We start from the raw sequence: 20,975 nt of genomic DNA on the forward strand, positions 1-20,975 counted from the left end.
TACCCAGCAAAAAGACGCAGGTGTCCAGCAGTCCTTCGTAAATTTTTCGGTGCACAAGAGTACCGCTAGATGAAAGCGTCGTAGGAGGCGTTTGTCCGGCGGGGTCACGACATGCTTATGTTCGCGTCGCAGATCTGAGATAAAACAGGCACAATACAAGTTTACTATGACCTCCCGAACTCATAGCCAAACACACGCAGTCAAAAACAAAATCTACTCACTATTTTGATGTTCACAACGTAAGTAGAACCCCTAGCCTAGAGACTTGATTCCGTATCTCCCCGCGGCGCCTGATGGCAATCAGCATTCCATCCGATGGCTTCCGCTACCAGCACACTGTGCGATGCAAACGATCTACATTGCCAACGTACATACATTGGAAGCATGGTGTAATATTGGTTGGAACCTTCCGGTAGCAAAATAAAAATGCGGTAGGCTTGCCGCCGTGATGAGACGCACTCGCCCACAAGCATCCGTTCATCGATGTTCGGCGGCAGTAGCCGCACAGTCACTCTACTTTCTACTTGTTCTCGGGTTGAACAGAGTCGGAACAACTCCTCAGGCAAGTAAAAGCCGTCTGCGTGCTCCATCCTTCGCCGTGCATCGCCGACGCAATGCTTCACAGCCGGCGCATCGCAATGTACGCGGCCGCCATTTTCGCTCTCAAAAATGCTCTCAAACAATTTGAGACTGCTTCTGTCGCTATCAAGAATACGCTCTCAATCGGCGGCCATATTTAGGCGTTCAACGTCATCTATTCTTTCGTGTTAATGGCGCTCACCATTGACGCAGAGATACCAGTAAGAGATGGGCCTTTGAAAGAGATTTTGAGAGCGATCCGATTGATAGCGGTACGTATTCCGGTTCCCGGACTGCTCGGGATTACTTGCTGACAGCTATCCGGCGTTCAAGATTTCTCTGGCAGTAAAACTCCTAAACTCCTGGGCTGGCTGCCATGCTGAGGTAGAGTCCAAGCGCATTCTGAGCACTTTTCGTGTTCCTACAGACGATATCGCGCTCTAAATAATGACTAAAGCTGCAGATTTGTATTTTCACTTTCTTGTCCTAATTTTTCTACAGACGGAAGTGCCCAGAGCCCCGAACGCGGATAGTTTCTTCGTGCTGTCAAGTTTTTCACCTGTGTCGTAATCTTTTCAGCGCGCAGGTCTGAGAGCGTCGAAATCGAACCGCTCTGCAGTCGAGCAGCTAAGGCTTATTGTAAATATATTTTCAAACGCTTTCGCTTGCTGTCGAATGCGGTGAGCTGGCGCCAGCAGTGCGGCGAAAGAACTGAGCCGTGGTGGCATGATGGTTGGCATCTCTTGCTAAGAGCGGCAAATAGCTAACAATGGAGGGAGCTTTGTAAGGTCATGTGACCCTCACGCTGCTTCCTGTCACATCGGAAGCCGATAGCTCTCTGCATAGTAGTCTGAGACTGGTAAATCAAATGTACCCACAAATAAAGCAGTTTTGGTACCTTCCGAGTCTTGTTTTTACATTTTATGCTGGTCTTGGGTGCTGCACTCATTTCAGCCTCCCTGATGTCGTTATAGCCCACATTCCCTTGTTCTCTAGCTCGGCATATTTTCAGTACTCTGGCAAATTGTAACGCGCTACGCAGGGACTGATGTGACTGATGTGAAGAAGTGGAAGTGACTGTGGTTTTGAAGTGAAGGCTAACGAAGTGCGAGGGACGTTGGCCTGGTTACCTGTTCTGCCCCGAGTTCATCCCCCGTCATCAGCGTTCATCTGGGAATAAACGCACCCCATCCGTGCTAATATTTGGTGGAAGTCAGCTAGGTACGCCCCCCTGGTTCCGCTGGTCGTTCGTCGTAGCTGCCGCTTAGCTGCTTTGCCACTTCTCCAGTCGAAAACTAACGTCCTCGTCATGTCAACTCAAGAGGCTCAGACACAATCGTCTGAACAACACAGGTCTTGACCACCCCTTCGTGAACCCCGCAGGTTTATCGGTGAATCTGATCACGATGTTAACGACTGGCTGACCCATTACCAACGAGTGAGCAAGTACAATCGATTAGATCCAACTTCTCAACTTGGTAATGTTGCGTTCTTTCTCGCCGGGACTGCCCTTTTGTGGTTGAAGAATCATGAAGACATACTTACTACTTGGACCCTGTTTTGGATGAAATCACCAAGTGTTTCGGTAACACTTCGGCCAAGAAGAGAGCAGAGCAGACCCTTGCACAGAGAGCTAAACTTTCAGGTGATACATGCCCAAAGTATATTGAGGAAGTGCTCAGACTTTGCCGGCTTATGAACAGAAACACGTTTGAAGAGGACAAGGTGGGATACCTGTTGAAAGGAACTGCCGAAGACGTTTACAACTTCCTCATCACGAAAGAGAACCTTACCTCTACAGCTCACTTTATGCAGCAGAGTAGTGCGTTCGAGGAACTCAAGTCGCGGTGAATTCCGCCGAAATTCGGTCGCCTATATATATGCAGAGAGCATCATGAGGAAGGCCGGTCTGGACGAGTCTTCAGCTGGAATGAAGATTGCTGGAAAACGTATCAACAACCTTAGATATGCGGATGATACCACTTTAATGGCAGAAAGTGAAGAGGAACTCAAGGGACTTCTGATGCGCGTACAGGAAGAGAGTGAGAATTTTGGGCTTAAATTGAACATTAAAAAGACAAAGACCATGGCGTCTTGCCCTATCAAGTCCTGGATCATCAAGGGACAAGAAGTGGAAGCTGTGACAGATTTTCTCTTCTTGGTCTCCAAGATTACCCCGGAAGGAGACTGCAGCCATAAAATTAGGAGACGCCTGCTTCTGGGAAAGACAGCCATGGTTAGCCTTGACCGCCTAGTAAAGAGGAGAGAGATTACTCTGCCAACCAAGATCCGTATAACTCGTGCTATGGTCTTTCCAGTTTTGATGTATGGATGCGACAGTTGGACGGTGAAGAAGGCAGACCGCCGAAGAATTGACGCTTTTGAATTGTGGTGCTGACGGAGACTCTTAAGAGTTCCTTGGACTGCCAGATCAAATCAGTCGATTTTGTCGACCATAAACCCTGTCTGCTCATTGGAGGGTCAAATTCTGAAGTTAAAGCTCAGCTTCTTTGGTCATGTGATGAGAAGGGAGGAGTCGCTGGAGAAAGATTTGATGTTGAGAAAGGTTGAGCGTCGCCGGAGATGGGGTAGGCAGCGAACGCGATGATTAGATGGCATCCTCGAGGCGCACCAGATGAAGTTATGTGATGTTAGGAAGATAGTGAGAGACCGGAAAGCGTGGCGTGACATGGTTCATAGGCCGGGTCACGAAGAGTCGGACACGACTGAACGACTGAACTGAACTGAACTGATATACCGTGAAAGTGTCACCAGCATAGACATTCCCGATTCTGAAGACATCGCCTAAATGATTCGGCGGATTGTGCGTTAAGAGTTAACCTCGCAGCTACAAGGTGCCGACCACGATAAACCGCACCGCGCATGCTCTATTCGTGAGCCAAGTAGGGACCAGCCTACTTCCTGGGCTCACTGTACCGGCAACGACCAGGGCGGACACGATCGCTGCCTTTCAAAATTATTCGAACACTGACATCAGCCAAACCATTATTCTTACTAGGAATGTCCGTCTGAACCATTTCAACAGACACCCACCGCATATTCTGGTTCAATCTTGAGGCATCCATCCTACATCTGCGGTAACCGATAGGTGCTGGTCTGTTACAACTGCGGCCTCAGAGGACACATCTCCCGCTATTGCCAACGTCATCGACCTAAGTGTGCTTCCGCACGACGACCACATAGATTTCAAATGACGCGCTATGACAGCGCCTGACTCCCTTCGCCAAACGTCTTTTTACCGCACCGACTGCGCTGCTTCTCCTAGTTCTGAGCGGAGCATGACTCTGCCTCCTATCCGGCCGCGACGTTCACTATCACCTCGTCGCCGCCCCCGTCCTCCCACCCCCGCCCCATGGGAAAATTGCTGGTGCGACCGACAGAGGTAAGATCGCCGGCCGGTAATCTTCGCCCATACCTCTTCCTATTGCCATGCTGAAGAACAAAGTGTGAGTGTGTGCTTGTAAAGTGTTAAGCGTTTGTACAATTGCTTTAGTTGACACTGGTGCCATTGTGTCTTTGATGGCACATTGAGAAATCGTCTCGGCCAGAAAGTTATGGTTGAGTGGGTTCGAGTGAACACATTTTTCGGTGTTGGGAGCGAAACTTTGACTCCTGTCGGCCTTTACTCCACCTTTGTTGAATTGGGTGGCACAGGGTTTAGGACCGAATTTTTTGTGTTACCTTGTGCCACGCATGACGGTATTCTAGCTATCGTCTTTTTGCGCGAGTGTGGCGCCAAAATTCAACATTACAATCGGCGAAATTCTGTGCGACGATACATGCTGTCCGCCTTCGTCGAAGATCCATCCCCGAGTCGCGAATATTTGCTTTTGCTCACGCAAGATGTGGTCGTGGCAGCTCAGACAGCCGCCTTTGTCCCCGCGCAGTCTTCCGGATTCCACTGGGGCATTGTCAACTTCTAATTGAACCAGACATACGTAATGCGTTGAACAAAATTATGTTGGTCCCTCGTGCAGTTGTCGACGCTGAAGACGGTTGCACGCATGTGTGGGCCCTGAACCTATCCGTACAGCCTGTGTATCTGCCGGCAGGGTCTTAACTCGAAAAATTTGAACACTACGTTACTGAAGCTATTCCGACATTTCTAATTGGCGCAGAACTTCATCTAAGACGCCGGACAATTCTGACGAGTAAGGAGCTACGATCAGCAAGTCGCTATCCTCTACCAATCGAAGTGGTACGGCAGGACGTTCTTGCGTCTCGCACTTCTGTATTTGACTTTGTCAGGACAGGATCTGTTTCATCTGTTTCAGACTCTCGTATGCAACATCGAATCAACACGGGGAATGCCGATCCCATCACGCTTACAAAATCGAGCATTCACTAAGTGTCGACAGACTGATGAAAACTTTCGGAGTCAACTACAACACAGGTTGTTGAATGGGGTCAGCAAGAGTAAACGAAATGGATATCTACCCTGAGTCAACAGCGTAGTTGTTGACTAACATTTGTGTAAAGTTTGTTGGATATGGTTGACTGGCTGAAACATATACAATGATGATCGAGGCTCAAAACTTCTGAGGGATACATCCATTCATAGTTTCAGTGCATTAGCTTTTTCCTTGCCGATTTTGCTCTTGCTTTTTATAATGCATTTTCGGCTGCTGGTGACAGTTTGCCTCCTCGTTTATTTCATTTTACCTTTCTCCTTTGTCTGATGTAATTTATCGATCATTTTGTTCTTATTTTTTCTTACTCATTCTTATTTATTCAAAAATTGCTCTTAGCTTGGTCTTGGCTGCTGTCATTTTCTTTGCGACCCTTCTGGCTCTAAATGCTATTCATGTTTAGAATCGCATACTTATATTTTTATTTTTACTTTCATTGACTCAGCATAACTGTACGTACTTATTGTCATCTTCCAGTCACTCTGTATTGTGGCCGTAAGCAAAGGGGTATATGTGAGTGCTCACACTGGAGTGTTTTCTTTCAGGTAAAGAAACATTGGATGATGACAATTTTCTAAAGACTTAAAATTTATTTCAGCGAACGTGGCATTGCGTTATTGCATAAGAAACAATAAACGTAACCTGCGCCAGCACTTTGGAAGAGCTGTTAGAATGTACATAAGAAGCACATGGCACTGAATAAATAAAATAGTATGGTATGGCACAAATTAAAAGAACATGATTCATTGCTAGAGAGTAAATGTAAAAACCACAATGAAACTATTTTGCACTTATTATCCAAAAAGTTGTCTTTATGAAAAAAAATTGCATCCTCAGCTAGCATAAATGAGTGCACTAAAACACACACACTGTACATCTTCACATACAATGTGAAAATCATACAAGCTGTGAGGTGAAACATAAATTTGGAGGCTGCATATAGATTACCACTTTAGATAACACCCAAAACTGAGCATGAACAAAAGATATCTCAATAAAAATATTGTCATTCAAAAGGAAAATCACACAAAGTGGTTTAGATATAAAAACAATGATATATACAATTTAGCAAATGCACCCATAAACGACATTCGATGTGCACAAAGGCTCAGGCATTCCAATTCAATTTGCGCACATATAGAGGTAATTGTGTACAGTCGTGAGCAAAAGTGGTATACAACACAGCCGGTGGCGGAGTTCAAGAAAACTGCATCCCAACTTTACCTTGCAAAAGCTAAAATCGAGACAATAGTGGCGGTGCCCCATTTTATCCATATGCATGTGTCGATGTCGCTATCCCTTACGCTGTCGCTAGATGGATTTCGATGCAGTTTTCGCCACTTGCGGAGTGTTGTATACCACTTTTGCTCACGACTGCACATGTACAGGTAATCAGGTGTGTATATTTAATGGAGGTTACAAAGACACAGTGACACTTGCGAAGGAACAATCAGTTTTAGGATTCAGCATATATTTACAGGAAAATAGATGTTGAATGAAAAATTGCTGAAAACTCGAAACCTGGCACGCATGTAAACTGCTTAAGTAGTCAGAACACTAAATAGCAGCTAACAAATAAACCTCGAAAAAGTTATGCAGCCATTCCCCAATCACCCTTTCTAAACTACTGAGACCACACAGCATGTGTGTTCAAACATGATACTGGACAGAACTGTGGAGATTTTAACTGCTAGAGGAAGCAAATAAATACAGAACATTTTTGTGCCCATTGATTGTACAGTAAATATTTCACTAAACAGCTCTCACAATACCGATACCAATGAATGCAACTCAACACCTGAATGCCACAAAAGACAAACAAAGTAGAAACTGTCAGAAAAGGCAAAACATTAGAGGAATGCTGAGAACACATATAATGAAATGTTTTTGTTGACAAAATTTGATTCCGTACGAGCTCGTGAAAATGTTGACACTTGTGCAGAACCAAGACGTTTTGCTGAAAAACGGCGCTCATTTTTTTTTCATTTCTAAATATGAATTTGAGAAATTGTGTGACCTTGAAAAACAATGATATAGTAGCCACCATTCATTCGCACACAAAACACTCTCCTGATAGATCATTGCTCAAGAACATAGCCAGCAATGACTATATTCATAAACATATTTTGGCTGTCACTAGCTCATGGAATTTGGCCTCAATGCCAATTCAAGTTTCAGTACCACATTATTTATTGAATTGCAGTAATCTATGTATACAAGTGTGCATCAACTTGTCCCCAGTATCTCCTTATTACCCTTTCTTTGTGCCTTTTCGTCAGAAAGCTTCCTTAAAAATAAGAATGCTGCAAGGATGAATTCTGTCACTACTGTCTTCATTGTAAAACTGGTAAACAAAAATGATAGGTTATTGTGTACTCACTGCAAGCTGATGTGATAACTTCAAATTGGCTGCACGTCACAGTACAAGTCAGAGGCGTACACACCTGGCGACAAATTATCCACATGGACAGATAGAATTTATTTTTGCACCCCGAGATTAGCGACTTAGATGGAAACTCCACATCGACCAAAGAAATTTCCCCTTGTCGAAACACTGCCTCGACCTGTTAACTGAGGTTACCCCTCAACCCTTGTTCAGCGTTCTTTGATATCTCATAGCATGAATCATTTTGGGACAATAAATACCAACCAGTAATATTTATATAAATTTCTTTAGTGTAGTAACGTACTTTATGGCAAAAATGAAAATGTACGTAAGAATAGTAGCATAATCACAGCATAAAAATGCTGTAACACACGGGAAAGCATCACACTCTGCTGGGTTGAGAGTAACATGGGGATTGATGAAAATGAGAGCTGACAAGCTGCACAAGCTCGCAACAAAAGAGTGGCCACATTAAAATGACCTAACATATGGCTATCATACAGTCTCCAAACGAAGTTTTCATGCAAAGGAGCCAAGAACATACAGCCTATATTCCACAAGCAAATACATTTAGGCAGTGCTATTGCTTTCACAATAAAACTATGTATTGTACTCTCCGCCTCCACAAAATGCAAAGCCTTATCCAAAGGAATGCCCGCAGGCAACCTTCGCTTGGTGCTAAAAACGTTAATACGCACTCCAACTTCCCCACAGTTTGCAGTAAATTAGCTGTTTTCACCAAAAATTTTCGCAATGCGACCAAAATGCCCGTTGGCATACACATAGAAATTTTTTTTACGAGCTTTGTCTAGACTTTCAGCGCAAAATATGGAAGAGCCATTTATCATTTTTCGAAACTCCATGCCATTTTTAGTAGTTTATCCGTTGTCCAGAAGGACAGCAACACCTTGTTTTACAGTATGTTTTCGCATGCCATATCCTTTCACGATATATTTGAAGAAGGTGTGTTTTGTGTCCTGTTCTTGATGTGAAGAATGCAATGTTCACAAATTCGACAATGCTTGAAGCATGCCAAACTTCTAAATAATCTGTAGATGCGCATAACGAGTGCCATTGACATGTCTTCCAATTTTGCCATTCATGGACTCAAAGAGAAAAAGGGAATACCCCCAGAGCGAACCCCAGTTCACCCCACTTTCTACCATGTGCACCAAAAGATGAGAGTTTTACGTCATGAATTCCATACCATAGAGCTCTTCTTATTCCAATAAGAATTCAGCCATAACTTAATGAGTTTTATAACTTGTTCCATTTAAACAGATGTTTCAAGCAAGTAATGAATTATGCCTACAAATCTCAGCCAAATACTATATTCTCTATCTAGAATTCTGTCTTTGAGACTAGTGGTTTGGCCACCCGTCTCGGCTGCGGGAGGTGGTCAGTTCGAAACCCGCCGCCGGACACCCACCGGTAAAATTGGGTACAAACGTCCCCCGGGCCGGCGCCCCGCTCTTTCAGGGGTGTGCGTTTGGAAGAGGCTCTGCTAACCCTGCTGTGCTCCTTCGAGGGCTTAGTTTCGAACAACACTTGCCTGCAAAGGCCGTGCTGAAGAAAAAATGCCACATTATGGGCTTTTACCGTGCGAGGCGGACTTATTGTTGTCCGATGGCGGAACAGATCACTGCCACATCGGCGCAACTATTTGGGCCGAGACCCCTTTTCCCAAGCATTTCACCCCAGAAGAGCCGAGCACCAGGCCGGGGAAATGTTGTACCCATTGGAAACCACCGGTGGGCACCCGGCGACACTGGGGATCGAACCCCGTACCTCCCGAATGCGAAGCGGATGCTCTACCACAAGGCCACCACTTCGGTATTCCTTCCAATTCCTTCAGTCTGCAGCTTCCTAGTCTTTGATGTCATACAAAGATTTTGGCAGCCTTGCCATTTCCAAAACTGGGATGAGGCTTAACAAACAGACTTCGGCAAGATCCAGATGACGGCGAGATGAAAACTTTTTACAGCGACTAGAATTAAGCCACATAAACATGGAGACCGCACAAAACCTAGGCAAACAGCGTGCATATAGCCCGCCAAAAAACTTGTAGCAAATGTAAAAAATACAAGAAATGAAAGTACTGAAGGACGTCTAATGCCATAACATGGAACCTTTTTTTTGCTACAGCCCTGCTGGCATGCTCTGTAAATGGCACGGGAGTCCTTGCTTTCCCCTCTGAGGCTGACGCAGGATACACACGGCAAAATCCATTACCTTTCGGAATGACTACACCTTCGTCCTCATACTACGCACACTCATGAGCTGCAATAAATTGCCGGGTGTTCAACACTTCACACCTTGAACCTGTGTCAACAGTAAAATGACCTGGACAGGTCTTTACTGTATGTATGTTACCTTTGTCATCATGCCATGTAAGACTATCTGTTGACAGGTTGTTGAAAGTTTCTACCATAGAAGTAAAAAGCTGTTCATCGCAGTCTTTTTTGGACCCAGCTACAATCCGGCCAGTAGCACGTTTTGAGCACGTTCCTTATATGGGAGCTCATTTATCATTAAACAAATTGGCCACATGGAAACCTTCGAGCTTTCAAAAAGTGGAACTCCATCAGTGTTTAAAGTGAAGGTTACATCAGAGGGATCTAAAGGTAACTTATATTCTATACTCTGAGTAATGTCTTCAACGTCAAATGACAAAGTTGCACAACGATGCTGAAGAAGGCTGGATTGGAGTATGTCAAGCAGCTGACTTTCGACATCAAGGGTGAAGAAATATGATGAATTCACAAGACCCTCTAATATGTTACAGCCGCTTTGTCACAAGACAGTCACAAGATCCTCTAATATGTCACAATCCTATATGTTACAGCCACTTGGAGACCAGAACCGGTATCATGCTCTGGTTCAGAGTCGGAACTTTTGTCGCTCTCCGTAGTCGAACCAGCCGAGCCGTCCTCTCTAGCTATTTCCTCTGGCTCAATTTCTGAGTCTGAGATTGCAGGCTCCCGAACAGGTTTTTGCAGCACCCTAAAGGTTGCAGGTGGCTCCTGGGGGCCGCCAGATGCAGCGGAGCTAGTGCTGTTTTGAGAGAAGTCTTGCGCGCCAGGTTTCGAGCGGAGGTGAAAACGGCATTTCGAACGATAGGGAACATCAGAGGAGGAGTCCCATAAATGTATTTCCAGCTCTCGCTTCGGCGGCATGGCTAAAACTAGAAGCTAGAACATCATTTATGAGGCTCGTCACGTTCACCTCTTCTTGCAGAATTGGGATGGGATGAACCTAGCACCTAGCACTAGTGGCCCTAGAACGTAGCACTCGGGAAAGATGAGCTGATATGCTAAAAAAAATATAAATTAATTACATACAAAATCATGTTTCTCAATCAAGGTTCGACATATATTTTCGTATTGTGTTTTTGTTATACTAGATTCTGTTTTATTAAAAAAAATCGAACCGCATTTTAAATATTACCAGATTGGGCTTTTTCGCATTTTACCCACGTAAAAAGATATCAGAATCAGTTTTAATTTTTATTGGTTTTAACAAGTAATCAACGCTTATTTGCTAAGAAAAAAAAGCAAATTTCTGTTTTATCTCAGTAAGTTTTAGCTTTAAAAAACGTGACGTGTGTCCGGTAGTGGCAACACTGGTTGGCTCAGCGGCACTAGCTACTAGCCACTCGCAGTCACGTGCTAGTCACTTAGTTTTCAGCGTCACGGTCACCATTTTGTTCTTTGTGGTGTTGCTTGGACGGCGCTCTTTGATCTGCCTTTTATCTGTGACAAGATGTCTCATACCCTTATAAAATGGAAGTCAAAAGATAAATAGGATGTCTATCATGTAAAACCCCTAGGTTATACGGCTTTGGGCATGCGCCTTCTTACCCAAGAAGACGCGATTGACGAGCTCCGCGGCAGCGAGGTGCTCGTGCAACGATCCAGCATCAGCGGAGCTTCTGGCCGTCGGTATGTTTTCTACAAGGTTGATGACTGGGCACGTTGGTATGGGTTCATACTTAACCAGCCAAAAGACGAGACACAGCAAAGAGGAGGACAGGACAAGGCTGGACTATCAACTGAATGTTTATGATAGGAAGAAAACAACGAAGACTCCTTCCGAAAAGCTCGCGCACAACCCAACCGGTGGAATGCAAGACATTGGGAAGAAGATGAAGACGAAAATACAAAGCCAATTCAAAGTCAATGCCTAACTAACGACTTTTCGAAAAGGTCAAATTCCTTACAATGAAGGCTAACCGACGCCTTAGCCACACACTTGTTCTCGGCTTTAGCAATGTAAAATGCCTCAACCAACTCCCTGCAGAGTTGATTACCATTGCTGTAAACTACACCCGTATTATTGAAGTCAGGCGCACAAAGGGACGGGTCATGCTTCGACTTACACTCTCGGGATTGCACATGTAGCGCAAGATTGGAACTCGCCTTCCCTCCCAGAGAATTAGTGTTCCGTCAGGCGCACATTTAGACATCTGCCTGTCTGCCCGTAGTAGCACCGGCCACAATTCAACGGAATGCGGTAGACCACATTCTTTCTGCAGGTGGTGAACTTTTTCTTATGAGACACTGCACATCGAAAACTATCACGACGTACACTGTCGAGCCCCTTTCTAACTCTAGCACACAAGCCTCCTATCTTGTTTCTCGCTGTAAATACAACGTCAACGTCGTACCTTGCCGCAAGTTTCTTAAGTCGGTGAGAAACGCCGTGGAGGTAAGGTATCGCAGCCACCTTCTTTCGTCGCGTCGCCACACCACCGTCACACTGCACCGTTTTACTCTTCCTCGATCGCGTTAAAACACGTTCTGACAGACGAGCGAGATGGATAGTTGGAAAGCCTGCCGCCAACAACTTCGAAATTTGTTTTGAAAAAGCATCTTCGACACGGTGATGGCAAGATTTACGTGATGCGGACTTGATGCATGCGACCGCCAACCCATCCTTTACCAACCTCGAGTGGTCCGATTCAAAGCTAAGCAGAGGCTTCCCTGACCTGGGGCTGTAGCTCCAACACACGTGATTGTCTTCAAAGCACAAGTCCAAATCCAGAAACTGTATATGGTGATCTTTTGGAAACTCATACGTAAAAGACAGACCCTGACCTTGCTCTTTCAACATTTGTAACACATCCTGCGCCATACTATCGAAACCATCCTTATTCAAGAAAATGAGGTAGTCATCAACGTAGCGAAACGCTACTATACCGATGGCGTCCAAACCTGGCTTCAATGCGGTGTCAACTTTAGACAGAAAAATGTCGCTGAGAACAGGAGCGACCTGCGAGCCAATGCATACCCCTGACTTCTGGATGTACGTGCTGCCTTGCCAACAGACGAAAGTGGAACTAAGGTAAAAGGATAACAGCTCCAAGAAACTAGCAACCGATATACCGCACGCATTGATGAATGCCAGTTCATCATTATCAACAGTGATGCAGTCTTGCACACACCTTAGAAGTCCGTCCTGCGGCAAAGAATAATATAAGTCCTCCACATCAATGCTCATTGCAGAGCACCTACCAGGATTTCTGTCCATTAAAAATTTCAGCACCTTAGAAGAACTCGGAATCAAAAATGGGTCCTTAACTTTCAACATCTTTAGATGCTTCTTCAAAAATCCCGAAATCTCGTACTGCCATGTTCGACGTTCCGAAACAATGGTCCTGAAAGGTATGTCCGTCTTGTGCGTCTTCGCCGAGAAGAAAACATCCAAGTTGGCGTCGGTAGCTGCCTTCACCCTCGAACTTAAAGCCTTCAGGTTGTGATCGTCTAACCAAGCGATAGCTTGCTTCCTATAAGACGATGGCTTCGCTTTCACCTTCTTAAAATTCTTGGCAATCGCGGCCGAGGCTTTTTCAGAGAAACAGCTGTCAGGTACAACGTCAAAGAAGCCTTCCTTATCAGATACCATTAGACGCAATCGGTTGTCTACCAGGTAGTCACATACCGGTTTCAGATTGTACCGTGGCCTCTGCTTACAATTCTGTGCCGCTATTACGTCCGTGGCTTCACTCAAAAACCGACTCTACTCATCTTCCGAAACATGACGAGCAATATTTCGAGACACCGCCAGAAGATCAACTGGACTTACATCTGGTTGCAGGCAAAACTTTGGCCCACGCTCCAAGATCCGCCTCTGCCTTACATCCAACTCTTCGTCTCCCAGGATTAGCAGTTTACCCTGTACATTTGCGCGCCCCTTCCGAGAAGGCAACGTGAGGCGAACAGTCTTCCACATGAACTCCGTTAGTCCATCAACAGTCTTGCTCCAGTCAGCTAGCTGACCTCCGCGACGAGTATCCCCGCTGCCAACACAGTGGACACGTAGCATTTCCCTGTTCGTTGTTTTCTTCCGATCATAAACATTCAGTTGATAGTCCAGCCTTGTCCTGTCCTCCTCTTTGCTGTGTCTCGTCTTTTGGCTGGTTAGGTATGTTTTCTTCTGTTACAACTTTGAGGTAAGTTACTGGTGCGTTTTCGTACGTTTGGTGGTAGTCAAAACATTTATTAGATAATATTTACATGGGCTCATTGTGTGCGTTTGTTCAGAGTTTTGTTCATTTGGGCTCTCGTGCCGCAAGTCCCGTCGTCTCCTACCACCTGTTCCCAGCAGAACACGGCACTCGCCATGACGTGACACTGCTGTCGCCATGACGCGACAGCAAAGCAGTAATCTGCTTTGCTGTCGAAGAAAACCTCCTTTGGTTTATGACGATTGGAAATTTTAGTTGCTAAGTTAACATTGGCAACGACTACGTCATGATCTCTGATCCCGGGAATGACATGCGTATCCGAAATCATATCGGGTGAATTGGACAGAAGTAAACCTAGTGTGTGTTTACCACGTGTAGCATCTAATGCATGCTGGTCAAATGTGTACAAGTCGGTAAGGTTGACAAATTCGGTATACAAATGACCACCCATTCCTGACCTGAAATTCTTGCCGCTCCAACGGATTTCTGGCAGGTTAAAATCATCAGCTATAATTATTTTCCACAACTAATAGTAGAAAGAATTCCCCTCAATGATATGAGCACATCTGCGTGTGTCTCTGTGGGTCTGTAAAAAGCTCAGACTGCTCATCATTTGTGGCACAAATTTCACACCAGACATTTTCTACACGGAAAACTTCAACTTGAATGTCTGAAGAAGTTACGCCGGAATGAAAAAGGATACAAACTCCACTCCCTTGAGAGTTTCTACCTTTCCTGTAGCAGGAGTAGTCTTCACGAAACACCTCGTGATCTGAAATGTCAGCGCCAAGCCACGATTCTGTTCAGACTATGATATGTCGCCTAATCATGCTTATCTTTAGGTGAAAATCGTCAAACTTGTTTTTTATACTCCTGCAGTTTATGACCATTAACGTTAATGAACACTGCTTAGGAGAATTAGGTATCATTGTTTAACCACTAACATTTTACCTTCATTCTAGGTGAACTTTACTCCATCTGTGTATAGGGAATCATATTTCAAGTGTACTTTGCTCTCTGAATGACTGTTCGCTTTCGCGTACTGCCACAAACATTTTCCCTTGTCACGAACCGATACGGGAAAATCTTCGGAAATACTAGTATTCTAGCATTAGAAAAAGCAGCCTTGTTATTTTTTACAGTATGAAAATTTGCGATTACTGGCCTATTACGATTAGTGGAAGGTTAACCCAGCCTATGTGCCTTCACTAAATTAATGTTGTCAATTCCAAGTTGACTACGGCACAGGTTGACGACCAGTTCGCAGTCAGCAGCACCTTCCTTGTGGATACTTAAGCTCAGGCTTTTAGGGGTATGACGCGAGAGCATAATCTACCAGCCCAGATATAAAGTTCTGGTTTAACCAAGCTGTACGGACATTCATGCGTGTCCTATAGGTAACGTGAATGCAACGGGTTCTGGTCGGCTGATTATGATATTACCCTTCCATATGAAGGAGTGACCTGAGTTGGCAGCTCCTGCCCGTGGCATAGCGGTATCATGAATTCAAATATGGCAGGCCGACATGAAAGGAGGGAGCCGAGTTGGCGATCCTTCAGGCACAAACCATCACTGATGCTGAAGGCTCGAGTCGGTGTCCGTAGTGAAGTACCGCTTCAGTATTAGGGTGTGTCATTAATTTATTGATTGGTATAATTGAAAATTCTGAAAAATTAGTCCAAATGTGTACAACTATTCATAGTTGAAAAGCAGTGTTTGCCGATGCTAAGTTTTTGTGTATAAAATATCAAAAAAAGTGAAATACAATCGCACCATACCCTAACGGAGGAGCTTAAAGGTGTCCCCCTATTTTTTTTGCCTTATTCATTACTAACCATGTTTCAGTGCACAAGGACAAACAGTTACGTAACAGGTAAGGAGCTGGGATCGAAATACTATTTCGATTAAGATTTAAGATGTGTGAGATAAATGGGCCCACTACTATTTCATTAAGTTTTGACACATTCCAATTGCCTTGGCACGAACGTTTTGATATGTCTACTTTATTTTGCATTACTTTTCTTTCAGGCTACACATGCAGCAAGTTCCCTCGTTCGAGTGCCCCCAACGTCAAAAACAGCCTGGTCAACTATTTAGCCAGGCTGCACCAGAAAACTTCAATTGCAGCTCCTGATGCAGGGAATGCATCTACTGATGTTTGAGAAATAAAGGTGATTTCAAGTCATATCACGTTGTTGCTACTGCACAACAGTTGACATAACAACCGACAACTTGGATGATTAAAGAAGGATTTTTAGCTAATTAATATTTGGGCACATTTATTACCTCGAATACAGCTAATCAACTCAATGAATGTAGTGCATGCCGTCAACAGCTTGGTTGTATATACAGCAAGGTTGACATTTTGTGTGCAGTCAACTGCGATACACCTTGTCAACTTAACAACTGTAGTACACTGAGTCAATGACTTGCATGCTTGCAGCAGGATCTATCTGCTAAGTCAACAACTGCGATACAACTTGTCAAATCAAACTGTAGTACACTCAGTCAGCAACTTGGAGGACTGCAGCAGAAGTAGTGCTGTGTTTACTATCTGCACTAGGTAAACAACTGTGACACAATTTGTCCACTCAACAACTGTAATACACTCAGGCAACAACTTGGATTCTTGTAGCAGAGTTAGTGCTCTGTTGATAATGTGTGCTAAGTCATCAACTTCAATACAAGTTGGCAGTCAACAACATTAGTACACCAAAGCAACAATTCGGAGTGCCACTGTTTGATAGGTGTTGACCGGATATACACAACATTTGTGTGTCCTTTTTGTGAGACAATTATTGATTGACTTTACATAAGTAAACAACTGGAACACATACTTCATCACCTATTTTTGTAAGGGCAGGAAGAAACCATTGCAGTTTCATTCACTGTGCGCAAAATTATTTATGACCAAGTGCAAGAGATGTTGCAGAAAGGAGTGATTCGAGAGCCTTCCAGTCCGTGTGCCGCGCCCGTAATACTACTAAGAACGAAGGACAATTCATGGCGATTTTGCGCTTGAGTGTGCTCAAAAAGGATATGTACCCACTACCATGCATTGATGACTCTTCGACTGTTCGTGCTCGGCGTCGTACTTCTCGTCCGTTGATCGCCGCTACGAGTATTGGCAAATACCGATGCGCCCGTGTGACAGAGAAAATATTGCCTTCGGGACTCCTGACGGATTGTTCGAATTTAGCGTAATGCCGTTCAGCTATCCAGCCTGTGCAGTGCGCCTGCGACGTTGCAGCGTTTCATAGATACGGTTCTTCATGGCCTCAAATGGGATATTTGTATGTGCTTTTTGGATGACGTTATCTTTGGCAAGACATTTCAAGATCACAATGAACGCCTTAGAAGCCTCCTTGACTCGATCAGAGAGGCTGGAGTCATCTCAAATTCTAAGAAGCGCCACTTCCGAGAACGACAAACTCATTCTTGTCCTTGGATTCCTCATTGATAAGGACGGCATTCGACCTGATTCGCAGAACCTCACTGCCGTTAGAGACTGGAAAGCCATGTACGATAAAAAATCTTCGGAGCTTTCTTGGATTGTGGTTGTACTTACGCCGCGTTATCCCTTACTTTGCGCACCTTGCGCATCCCCTAACTGCCTTTCTTCGCAAGGACTCGCAGTTTGCTTGCACACCGGACTGTGATTCAGCTTTCAACCAGCTGAAATTCGTTTTGACCTCGGCACCCCTTTTGCGTCACTTTGATTTTGCCGCAGCCACCGATATTCACACTGATGCCAGTGGTGTTGGTCTTGTAGCGGCGCTAGTACAGATTCATTGTGGTGTCGAGTGTGTAATTGGATACGCCAGCCGCACCTTAGCACAGTCAGACAGCAATTACACCATAACTGAACTGGAATGCCTAGCTATTGTCTTTGCTGTGCAGAAGTTACCCCCATACCTATATGGCCGTTTGTTTACGATTTTGACTGATCACCATTCCTTATGCTGGCTCATAGGCCTACGTGATCCATCTGGTCGTCTAGCGCGTTGGACCGTTCTCCTGCAAGGATAGGACTCTTATGTTAACTACAAAAGGGGTAATCGCTACAGTGATGCTCACTGTTTGTCGCCCCATGTGTTGCAACAACTACCGGAGAGGCAGACTTCGGGGGATGTTTGAATCGCTTTCTACTCCGTTCGCAAACACAGAGACCTTCCATCGAGAGAAACAAAACGACCTCACATTGCAACCTTTTGTTGCTGCGGCCAACACAGGAGCACGTTATACACCATTTATCTTACAGGATGGACTCCTCTATAAGAATTACTCGGCTGATGGTGCAACCGCGCTTCTGTTTTTCCCAGAAAATATTCGTAATTATGTGCCGCACGCCATGCACGACGACATCGCATCTGCTCATTTTGGGTTCTCCTGTACTTTGTACACAATTCGCCAGTGCTTTTATTAGCTGAAAATGTATGAGACATCAAAACAATATATCCAGCTGTGGCTAATACAGCGGCTCAAGTCTCGCGCCACTCCTTTTACCGATCTTCCTCAACCGATAATGCCACCATCGGCGCCTTTTGAAAACGTTGGTATTGGCTTGCTTGGCCTATTTCCCAAGTCTTTAGAAAAACGCCGCTGGGTTATAGTATCTGTGGATTATTTGACAAAGTATGTGGAGACTGCTGCGCTGGCATCCGCCAAGACAAGTGATGCTTTATTTATTTAGAAATACTGTAGAGTCGCTTGACTCTACAGCTGTAGGGGTGGACACAACGAAAAAACTACATCACAAGAACACATCAACAAAGGCAATCTCAATCAAATAAAGAAAGTCAACGCATGAAACTACAAAACAAAAAGAAATAAATGCAGGAATATAAGCACAACTTTACCCAAGCATTTGTGAAACTTGCGATGATCTTTTCGGCACTGGAACTGTCGACAATATTCCTAGGTAATTTACTCCAAGTGCACATGGTTCTAGATAAAAATGAATACTTAAAGCTATAGTTCAGAGGGGTATATTCGTCAATAATTTTCCCGTTATCAAAACGTGAGCTTGTGCGCAGAGTGTGAGGAGTAATGAAATTGTGATTGTTGATTTGTATTGTGTTGAGTTATGACCGTGCATGGTCCGCACTTGCGCGCTCTATTGTTCGCCTGTGGGCATGGATATGTGCTGTTGGTGCAAGGGCGCTAAGTGAGCCTGTTTCCATGAATCCTTTTGTGTGAGCCTGTTTTGCTTTGTCGAGACCCTGCAAATGCCAAATTGGCCCTGTCAAGGGAACGTCTTAAAAATACAAAGAAATGTCGCCCTGTGGGAAATAGCCGGAAGTGCTTTCGTTCAATTGTTCACCCTTCCCGTCTAGAAGCGCTATGGTCAAGTGAGGAATGCCTATTGTCCAAAGGAGACGACGTCCGCTGACGTACAGGACAAGAAAGGAGCATGACGCACACGGCCATTAGAGGAATTCCCCGGAATGCAGGAAAGATTTGCAATTGCCGGAAAGGGACAATGCTGGGAGTAGTATGCGGCGCGCATGTGCACTTGGGTTTCTGAGAAGAAAATCCACTTGCCGGAACCAGGATATCGGATCTTTGCAGAGGAATAGAAATGTACCTCCTCGCCGCTCCCAAGCTATACCGGCCAGCAAGTGACCACGCCCAACGAAACAATACCGGACCAGTCAGTGCATCAGACCATCAGTGCAGTGATGTGTTCGATTGGATGGCGATATCTGAGGTGCGTGCCCTGGAACTGGTTGGTCAGCATCTTCAGAGAGGGGCTGGACATAGGGGGTTTTAAGGACGTTGCAGAGCACGAAATGACGCTCTGAGCCCTGGGTAAACGGCTCATCCAGACGTTTCTCGCTATGAACTCTTAACGCTTGCCATTTTGTTGATATACCCTTTTTTCATGTAAATACGGTTTCTCAAAGTGCCATTAAACCTGCTTGTATATATTTTACCAACTTCGAAGATTCAATCCTTCATCAAACCGGAGTCTCTGCACGCTACCAAATGAAGGCCGGGTCGACTTAGCCCCAGCGTCATGACAACTGGTGACCAGCGTTGGGATCTGAATCTACAAGCCACAACATCTGGCGATTGAAGGTGGATCAGAATCTACAAGCCACAACATCTGGTGATCGGAGGTGGCATCAGAAGGTACAAGCCACAAAATCTTGTGATCGGAGGTGGCATCTCAAGCAACAAGCAGGCGCAACAATCGGCCAACAAGAGAGCAGCTCGGAACATCGATCGCATGTGTGGGTGAGTGCTTGGCTTTTCTTCTGATGTGGACCAGGTTCTAGAACAAGGTTAGATTTTAGAACTGGTAAAGAGTGTTGAAACGCCTTTAGGTTTGGTAGTTTGCACAGTTGTTTTGGAAGTAGCAAACACTCGGAGCGATCATGGACCTACAAAAGCTGCAGAAACTGGAACTGTTGCTATTGTGTGAGGAATTGGGAATTGAGACAAGTGGTTTGGCACGAAAACCCTTGATTATAAAGGCAATCACTTATTTGGGAACCGATGATGAGGAGCTCAGTGAAGCATGGAACCTCATCGGCCAAAAAAAAGGAGGAACAACTCATACAGCAGAAAGAGCGGGAAAAAGAGGAAAAGAGGCGTGAGCGTGAACTTGAGAGGGAAAAAGAGGAAAAGAGGCGTGAAATTGAGAGAGAAGCAAAAAGGCTTGAGCTAGAAATTGAGCTCCGGAAATTAGAAGTAGAGTTGAGCAAGAGGTCGGGCAATTGTCCCCAGCTAGCGGTACTTCTTCTTAACAAGGAGGCAGATTTCAAGATGTCAAAGTACATGCAGCCATACGTGATATCAGGGGATATCGGTCTATATCTGGCTAACTTTGAGCGAACCTGCGAAAAACTGTCCTTCCAGCGAGACAGTTGGTCTCAGAGATTATTGACGGTTCTGCCCTGCGAGGCAGCGGAGGTTGTCGCGCGGCTCAGCAAGGAGGACGCGGACCACTACGAGAGGGTCAAGGCCTGCCTTCTGAGAAAGTATAGGCTCAGCGCCGAGGCGTTCAGACAACATTTTCGGAACGCTACTAAGTCCAGGGACGAGAGTTACCCTGAATTCCTGTACAATTTAAGAGTCAATTTGGGCGAGTGGCTAAAGAGCACTGATT

This window comes from Amblyomma maculatum, chromosome 6, assembly GCF_055883805.1.
Source record: "Amblyomma maculatum isolate TAMU_Amacu chromosome 6, ASM5588380v1, whole genome shotgun sequence".
Lineage (NCBI taxonomy): Eukaryota > Metazoa > Arthropoda > Arachnida > Ixodida > Ixodidae > Amblyomma > Amblyomma maculatum.